Raw genomic sequence first — 9,283 nt, 5'->3', positions numbered from 1 at the left:
AGTCCTTGTAGGAAATTCTAACTCGAGACCAATATACTTCAGTGTTAGATCGAAAAATAACCATATTAGTTCGGGATATCACACATCTGATCATGCAAAGAAATTGGATACGAACTACAGAGTATAAGAGATACTTACTTTTATTCTTCAAATATTTTATTCTAATTTAACCTTTTCCTATTAAAAGAAATACAAACAATTTCCATAAATAATTAAAGAAATTGTACTAAAATAATTTATTACTATATACTAAAAGAGACACCAGGAATGACACGTGTCAATTCCTGGTGCAATTTTTTCCCGCCAAAAATCACTTTCCCAAGAAAATGTATCTATTTTATTTTATTTTTATTCTCTACAGTTTTTTATAAACTATCTATGTATGGGAACAAAATTTATTTTATAAATTATGACAATAATAGATACGACGTAATAATAATTATTCTAAATTAGTAATACTTTAGTCAAATCGCTATATTAATAATGCAAAATATATCACTCAATATTTTGGTCAAATTACCATATTGGTATTTTAAATATGCATATTAGATGAATAAATTTAAACTTGTATGTAAAAAATGCTATGACTATGCAATAGTTTGGGAGATATTCAGTTAAATATTTTGTGAAAATATTATCAAAATCCGTGCGTGCACGGGATCTAATCTAGTACTTCATAAATAGGAATTCAATTACGAATGCACATGGAGTACTCCGTTTTATACTAAAATAATTTCAAGCAATATATAATTTACCCCAAACACTATCGTCCACATTTGTACAATTTTCCTGTAACCACATATTTATACAATAAGACTATATCTAAGTACCAAAGCTTATTTCTAAAATATAATCGTATTTCCGTGTAAGCTTCTTCACATTTCCGAAGACCTATCAAACAAAATAAAGATAAGTTAGTAAGAGAATATAAATGGATATACTAATCCAAATGTTCAACCATCCAAAACCAACTAACGAGGTGAGGCGAACCACTATCACAACAGTTAGGATCAAACTGCACGTCTGATGCTTATCAAGATTAGGTCATTTTTTTTTGGCAACTAAGACAAAATCAATGAATAAACTTATTGTCATCTTAAGTAAAGGCTTAGGTAATGTTGTCCCTGGTTTTTTGTGAGAGAAGAAAACAATAAGTCTCTTAATGATTTATGGTTTGGTATTTGAAACTAAATTACGCCAGTAACTTATAAGAGACCATAAGAAAGGAAAGAAGGGCCTCTACCGGGATCAACACCTAAAAAAGGTCATCCTTAGGTGGCGCTGGTGTTACCACAGGTTGTTTGTTAGAGGGGGTTCTTGCATCACAAAGAAATGGCAATAGCTGATAATATTTTATCGTGGAGACTTGGATCGTGCTGCTGATTGATTAGAGAGGAGGGACTAGAGAAATACCAGTGAAAGGTGTTACAGGAGTCAAGGACTTAGAATCTAATATTGGGTCTGCTTTATCACATAAAAGATAAGTTTCTGAGTAACTTGTAACTCGAAATGTATCATGCTTCTAGTTGATGAAAGAGCAGAGAAAGAGAAAAGAGGTGGGGAGAGGGTGTACCATGACCAGGTGTTGTAGAATGTTGAAGAATAGGGGTTACTACTTACTAGTTTATCTGCATTGAAAAAAAAAGTAGAGAAAGGAGAGAGATCAAACCCCTAACTTTCTGCTAGAAAATAATCTACTCAATCAATTCAATGAAAACATAAAACTTGTTAAAGCACTTGAAAGAGCTTAATCAAAACCTGACTAGCACTTTAACTAATCTCCGAACATCGCCAGGGTTCGCATGCCTCCCAATATGAGTTTCCTTCACAACCAATCACCATACCAAACTCAATATTTCACAAATTAATGAAAAAATCGTTGCAATCAAGATAATATTAGCTTAACACTAACCTTATGAAGAAGAATTACAGATGTTCTTGAAGAACGACTTGGGAAATGTAAGCAGCCTAGATACCGGCGACGCAAAGCGAAGGAGTAGAACACGACGAAATCCTGATGCATGTGCTTCCATTTCCGGCGACTCTATATTCACCAGTTAAACAGTTTTCCGACATTAATTAATTAAAATTACTTCTTTATTTATTTAGTTAAATCCGGTAGTTCTCAACTTTGAAGCAAATAATTAACAAAATAACATCTGTTACACAGTCCATCAAACCAAATTGATAGTAAACTAACACGGCGGCGTACACACACAAAAGAAGGAAAAGTAACCTGGTTGAGGTTTTCAATCTGTTCTTTCACAGATACAATCGCTCCTCACCTGCATTCTCAACAAACCTTCTATTTGGCTGCTTCTGGTCCTGTTCCGCCACCAAATCGGTCTGAATTAATCCAAATCCTGTCCATATTTACAACTAACCCACCAATTTATATCGGATAAATCTGCGATGAACAACCCTTCCCCATTCTATGGAGAAATGGAGAAATTCGATCATGAAAACTCCAGATATGAACTCCAAATATGGAGTTTTCATTGACGAATTCAACCATTTAAAGGCGTATACGTAATGCGTGATAGAAGTTGGTGTCAGGGTTAGAGTTGTTGAGGTGGTTTTGGGCAATTTGTATCGCGTGAGTGGCGGCGGCGGTTGGGGTTCGTTGACGAGGTAGTGGTTTGGGCTTCTCCTTTCGAATTTTCTCTCCTCCAACCTTCCTCTCTCCTTCAAGCTTTCTCTCCTTCAGGCTCTCCAAATCAAGATTTCTCTCCTGACCTCTTCCCTTGGAACCATCGACACCAGGAAACCAAAAAAAAAAAATTAAATTATTATTATTTTCAAAATTCAAATTTGAATTAGGCTTGAAATTTTGGTTGAAAGTTTAGGGATGACATGGCAGTGGGGCTATTTAAACAACAAATCAGAAACCATGGTATATTCATTAGACTTACCCCGGGGTAAGTGTAGGTTTTGCGCTAAAAACACCGACAATACTAACATCTTCTTTTTTTCTATAAAGCCCAACAGAAGGAAGGGAAAAGTGTACCAATTAACGAAGCATAATCTGATTTTGAGATGGGTGTTATGAAAATAGAGAAAGACAGAGAGAAACTGACAATTATGATATTATTTCAATCGATATAATATGTACACATACATATATTATATATGATAAGGATGTCAAGGGTATACTTAGCATACACAATACAATATATTTATAACACTTCTCTTTGAATGTCTATTATCTAAAAGATACAATGGCTCTATAATCTACGTGAAATGATGCCTCGTTAAAAACCTTACTAGGAAAATCTTGTGGGATAAAAAGCTAAGGAACGAAAAGAGTACAACACTCATCATAATATGCTTGGGATGTTGCCTCGTTAAAAACCTTACCAGGAAAACTCAATGGGACAAAACCATGGTTAAGGGAAAAAGAGTGCAACGCGTATATTCTCCCACTGATGAATACATCAATTGAGATCTTCTAGTTCAATGAATCTAAATAGTGTTGATAACTTTTAAATGTAGCAACATGAAGCTCCTTGAAAGTTGATTCTCCATAATTTGACTTGAATTTTCAAATCTTCACTTGTATGCACTAGGTGAGTATTTATATCACCAAACTTTTGAAATAATACATGAATAATATATTTTCTTGTACATAATATTACAAAATGTATCTTTTCATATTGGACATATATAAACTTCTTCTGAAGGTTAGAAATATTAGTAATCATCAATAAAATTTATCTAGTCATACTTTCATGGAAATACATGATAAATAACATTATCATCGTCTAACTTGGAGTATGATGTAACTAATAATGTAATTTATGGTTCTTCTGGACCATAAAATAAAACTCAATGTAAGAACATTACATACTCTTATCTTATACTATGAATCAACTCATATTTGTACAAGAATTCTTCCGTGAATAAACTAATATGTATATTTCGTAACTCTCAAGTACTCAAACTACTAGTTGAGATGACAGTTCAAAAACACTCTTCAAGAGTTTGATAATATCTCATCAATGTTGAGATTTTCATATGCAAAACTTAAAGGGCTAGATGTTAAGAACATCATGTATAAGTTCTCCGGGAACTCTTCTTATTTGCATGATTTATAAGATGCTATTAAATCAATATTACATATTTGTTTTGCAACTACTAGCCCAATGAAGCCAAAATCTCATCTTATAAATTTCCATAAAGATACAAATTTGTTTTACCATTCTTTGGATGCATACTCATATACGACATCATAATAGTTTAGAAACATGTAATATGAAATTATAACTAGACAAATCAAAATCATACCATGATAAAAACACAAAACAAACTAAATGTATGATGAATGATGCATTTACCTATTAACTACGCATGTAAATGATTGTAAGACTCAAAATACAAAACATTGTACAATGTGGATATTATAAATCCATAACTTGTTGGTCTTCAGGTCCATGAGATCATTTGATCATTATAATGATGTCTACATCGAAATAGACATAGGCTTTCGATCCTCAATTCAATCCATCATTTCTCGCATATGCATTATATTTCGGTTCCATCATCTACCGGTATCATCAAGATTCTTCAATATATACTTTGCATGCTATTCCTCAATGATATCTGAATACTTATTCAATAGGTACCATTCATCTTTTCTCAAGGGCCATCTATTATAGTTCAGATATCTATACCACTTCAAAGGTATTTCATACACTATATATTAGTGTTTTCTTTCTTTTCAAAAATATCATCAACTGCATTATCTTGCCCTTTCATATAAATAAATCTATATCTCATCAATATGTTGGAACCGTATATATATACTACACTTCAGGTGTAGTGATTTTGAAGGAAATAGTGCCCTTGGTCCAAGTATGCATTCAATGTTAATTCTAATAAATGCGGTTCAGTATTAATTAACAAGTTAATAATTTAGTGAGATCAAGTGAGCTGAATGCCAAGCTAGAGGCCGCTTCAGTTCAAGTGGAATTAATGATATTAATCCACAGCTTACTCTTGACTGAACCCGTAGGGTCACACAGATAGTACGTAAACGGATCAAGTATTTAATGGCATTAAATACTCCATCTATGGATATTCGGAATCGACAGATCTTGGTTTTAGTGGGAGCTGAGATCGTCACAAGCAAGAAATGAATACGCCGGAAACGATGATATTGCCGGAAACGAAAATATGGATTGTATCGGAAATATAAATATTATCCAAGTCGTAGATGTTGCCGGAAACGGAAACATGGTACGTATCGGAAAATATTGATGGAAATGGAAATATTGCCGGAATCGGAAATATTGCCGGAAACGGAAATATTGTCAGAATCGGAAATATTATCGGAATCGGAAAATAATTCCGGAAACGGAAATATTAAATATTTGTTCGAAACGGAAATTAATTCCGGAATCGGAAATATTAAATATTGTTCGTATCGGAAATAAATTCCGGAACCGGGAATTTAATCCGAAGCGCATCGTACGAATAAGCATCGGACGAGGCCTGCTGGACGAAGGCCCAGCACGAAGCCGGGCCATCGCCCAGCAAGCCAGCGCGCCACAAACGCCCCAAGCCAAGGCAGCGCCCAGGCCCACCGCAAGGCAGGCCCAGCGCGCGCCAAGGCCACGGCAGCGTGTGGACCTCGTGGCGTGGGCTGCGAGCTCACAGGCCGCGCGCGCATAGGCGCCCCTCGTGGGCTACCGTGCGTGTGTGTGTTTGTGTTCATACAGGATTCCTAAAACTATTAGGATTTGATATATGATTAAATTCCTAAACCTAAAAGGATAAATTAATTAATTAGAGTTCTAATAGGATTCTAGCTTAATTAATTCGTATCCTAGTAGGATTCCGGTTCCCTTTCCATACCTCTATAAATAAGTGCCTAGGGTCATTATTTAGAGATACAATTGAAGTATTCAAAAGGTAAGTTTTTTGAAAGAAAAATTCAGCCATACACTTGCACTAACCTAGCCGAAAATCCTAGTACCTTAAGGGTGATTCTAGTTGGTCAATCTTGAGGCGGATCCGGACGTACTGTGGACTATCTACGGAGGGACGACACTTGGAGTCCTAAAGACTTGTTCTTGTTCGGTTCGGGCGCAGCTAGGGAGGGCACGCAACAAAGTGTATGCATCTAAACTATGCTAACTGATTATGTGTAAATAATATGCTTTCCTTGCTTTATGGTTTTTCCGCATGATTTATGTTTTGTCATATGAATCATAACCTAACAGTGGTATCACGAGCCTCTTATTATTTTCATAATCTAAATTGCTTAAACATGGTTAAATTTCACAAATTTGCAAGGAATTAAAAGGGGTGATTAATTTTCATAATTGTTAATTAATTGCAAATTGCGTTTATTTAATTATATGTACGCAGTTTTTCGGCAGTTTCTTCGTTACTCATCCAAATCGAGTGATTTTTGTGTCAATTCCGCATGTAAAAGGCATTCTAAATTTTTGACAAAAAGACTATTTTTCGGCCGAACCCAGAATTCCCAAATTCGAAGCCTAACTATGACTTTTCGGAGGTTTTAGTTTTTCGAACGCAAAAGTTTTTAAATTTAAGATGTTAAATTAAGTATTTGCGATTCTTGTTGATAAATCTTGAATTTTTGATTGACCTACAGTATATGTTTAACAAGTTTGAATGCCTAGCCTTGTTAATTATACAACCTAATTTGTAATTATGATTAATTTGTTGAAATTCGAATAATTTAGAATTAATTTGATTTTCATAATTAATTAATAGTTTAATTAGGTATCTATGATTAAAATCCACCATAAAAATTGTTAATTTATGTTAACTTTTTAATTTTTATGACCTAGATTTGAATCCATGTTAATCGGAAATTAATTAATAAATTTTCGATTTTTGGCCCTATAATTATGAAATTAATATGTTTTTATTAATTTGTCATTAATTTTGAATTAAAAATTTTAAATTTTTATGAAAACGCTCGTTAATGTTGCATGCACAAAGCAATGGAAGCTACGTGTTACCCTTAAGGGGTGTTGTATAGTGCGGGCACGCGACGACGAGCAAGGGAGCTCGTCGCCCGTGCGGTACGAATGCAGCGAGCAACATAGCGCATGGCGCGCGCACGAGGCAAGGGAGCCTGTGCGTGTGTGATGTATGTGCTATACGATGGGCGAGGGCGACGATGCAAGGCACGAGCGACGAGCAAGACGCGTGTGGGCAGCGATGCTGCCGCGCCACAGCGCGCCTGGCTCGCCCAGCCAGCAAGCAGAACGCGCGAGCAGGGAGCGATCCCTCGCTCGGCGCGCGCTGGCCTGCGCAGCAACACGCGACACAGCACAAGGCTGCGCGCAGCGTGGCCAGCTGTGGCGTGTGGCTGTGTATGCTTTGTGCTACGATCAATCGAGCGGGGTGCGCTGCCTCGTAGCTTGATGGGGCTTGGGCGCAACCCCAAAGTGCCTCGTCTTGCGACGATTGGTACGTTTTGATTTTAATTTTAATTTTCAGTTCGGAAACGATTTTAATTAATTTTAAAATTCGAAATTTAAATTGTTTTCTTGGATTTAATTTTGAATATTATAATTATTATAAATTTTATTTATACTAATTATTTTACTAAAGTTAAATCTTGAATTAATTTAAATTCGTTTAATTCAACTGAAATAAATTAAATTAATGGATTCGATTATAAATTTATATGAGCTTTAAATTTTAATTAAATTTGTATGTTTCCGGTTAGACTAGAAATACATTTTTATGTTTAAAATTAGTAAAGCATATGAATTTATTGGTTTAAGTGGGAGCATTTTTAGTCATAAACTCTTGATTAGGTCTACAAATCCCTTAATTAAGGTTAAACAACTTGATTAGAATTAATAAGGACTGAATAATTGGTAGATTATTGGTGCCCTTGATTAATTGCTGCAAATATTTATGTGATGCATAACGTGTTTTACTAACCAGCTATGTGGGCCATTCATGATAATGAATGGGTGAATGGTATATATTGTATATGTACTTTTTGCAGGTTATGAAGTGACTAGTATGGCCCAAATAGGATAGAAAATATGGTATGCGTACCATTAATTTGAATGTAATTGGTCTAAAGTACCAAAATTGTTTTTCAATTCAATTATGGTCTGCGTACCATCAAATAGTTGTAATTAGTTTAATTATAGCTTATCCTATTTGAAGAAAATGGCGCCTCCCACGGAGATTTTCAAGACGGACTTTGAAGTTAAAACTTCAAGATGAAGTCGGGCCATACTAGATCACATTTATCTTATGCATGTTTTAAGTTATTTATTAAATATGTCTTAAATATGCATGAGATCAAAGCTTGATTATGTTGCATGATTAAGGATTTTAGTTCACTTAAAATCTAACCAACATAGTAAGAGCTTTAAGTTCCAAACTTAAAAAATTGAGTTAAAAGGTGCCATGCCAAAATAACACTTACTTGGATATCCTTTCTTCATCGATCTTAGTAATAGTTTTCCGCCATAGCGAGGTGTTACTTATCGATACTAAAGGGGTAAGGTACACAAATAATTGTTAGTACATGTTAGTTTTGGTGAAACTGAACGATATAAGTAAGGAGTCCTTTTATGTCGTGGCAAAATCGATAGGTTTACCTAATAAGTTCTTAGACGTGCCTATCAACCAAGAATAGTTTCTAGACTATTAGCAAAAGGCTTTTGCTTACCTAAAAGATTTTAGAATTAAGTCTAAATACATAACGTGCTTAATTCTTCAATGGATTTTAGGATCTTGGAATCATTTTATTCACACCTGCCGGAACACATAACTTGAATAAAATGCTTAATGAACATTGAATTATGCATGCATGCTAGAATTTAAGTTTATTAAGAGAAATTGTGAATGATTATTTATTTGTTTATTCTTTTCAATTGTAGTTTTAATTATGGCAAACAACAATTCATTCAACATTCGATCAATTCTCGAAAAGGAGAAGTTGAGCGGGAAAAACTTCCTTTACTGGCAAAGGAACTTGCAAATAGTTCTTATGCAGCAAGAAAAGGAGTATGTCCTGGAAGAGGCGATGCCCGGAGCCGCAGGCGAAGGGGTCACTCAGGCAGCCCTCAATCGTTGGATTGATGCCAACAAGGATGTGAAATGTCTAATGTTCGCCACCATGAGTGCAGATCTGCAGAAAACGTTCATCAACTCAAATGCTTTCACAATTATCAGTGAGTTGAAGAACATGTTCCAAGATCTGGCTCGAGTCGAAAGATTCGAGACTCATAGGCAAATTCTTGAGACCAAGCTTAAGAAAGGCGAGCCCGTAAGTCCA

At 35.1% G+C, this 9,283-nt stretch overlaps 1 long non-coding RNA gene across 3 annotated transcripts; it reads right to left on the bottom strand.

Moving 5' to 3' along the window:
• Nucleotides 1-705: 705 nt before the first annotated feature.
• On the bottom strand, nucleotides 706-2,991 carry LOC110780126 (uncharacterized). Of its 3 annotated transcripts, XR_002531361.2 has the most exons (5): nucleotides 2,237-2,991; nucleotides 1,913-2,044; nucleotides 1,759-1,823; nucleotides 1,574-1,628; nucleotides 706-891 (listed from the first exon to the last, which is right to left on the bottom strand). It is a non-coding gene; the product is annotated as an uncharacterized lncRNA (long non-coding RNA). The 3 variants fall into 3 exon arrangements; XR_002531360.2 differs by having other exon boundaries at nucleotides 1,913-2,991; XR_008927534.1 differs by lacking the exon at nucleotides 1,574-1,628 and having other exon boundaries at nucleotides 1,913-2,991.
• Nucleotides 2,992-9,283: the final 6,292 nt, after the last annotated feature.

Source organism: Spinacia oleracea, chromosome 2 (assembly GCF_020520425.1).
Source record: "Spinacia oleracea cultivar Varoflay chromosome 2, BTI_SOV_V1, whole genome shotgun sequence".
NCBI lineage: Eukaryota > Viridiplantae > Streptophyta > Magnoliopsida > Caryophyllales > Amaranthaceae > Spinacia > Spinacia oleracea.
The sequence above is the reverse complement of the archived record's forward strand: the minus strand, read 5'-3'. Positions and strand labels throughout refer to the sequence as shown.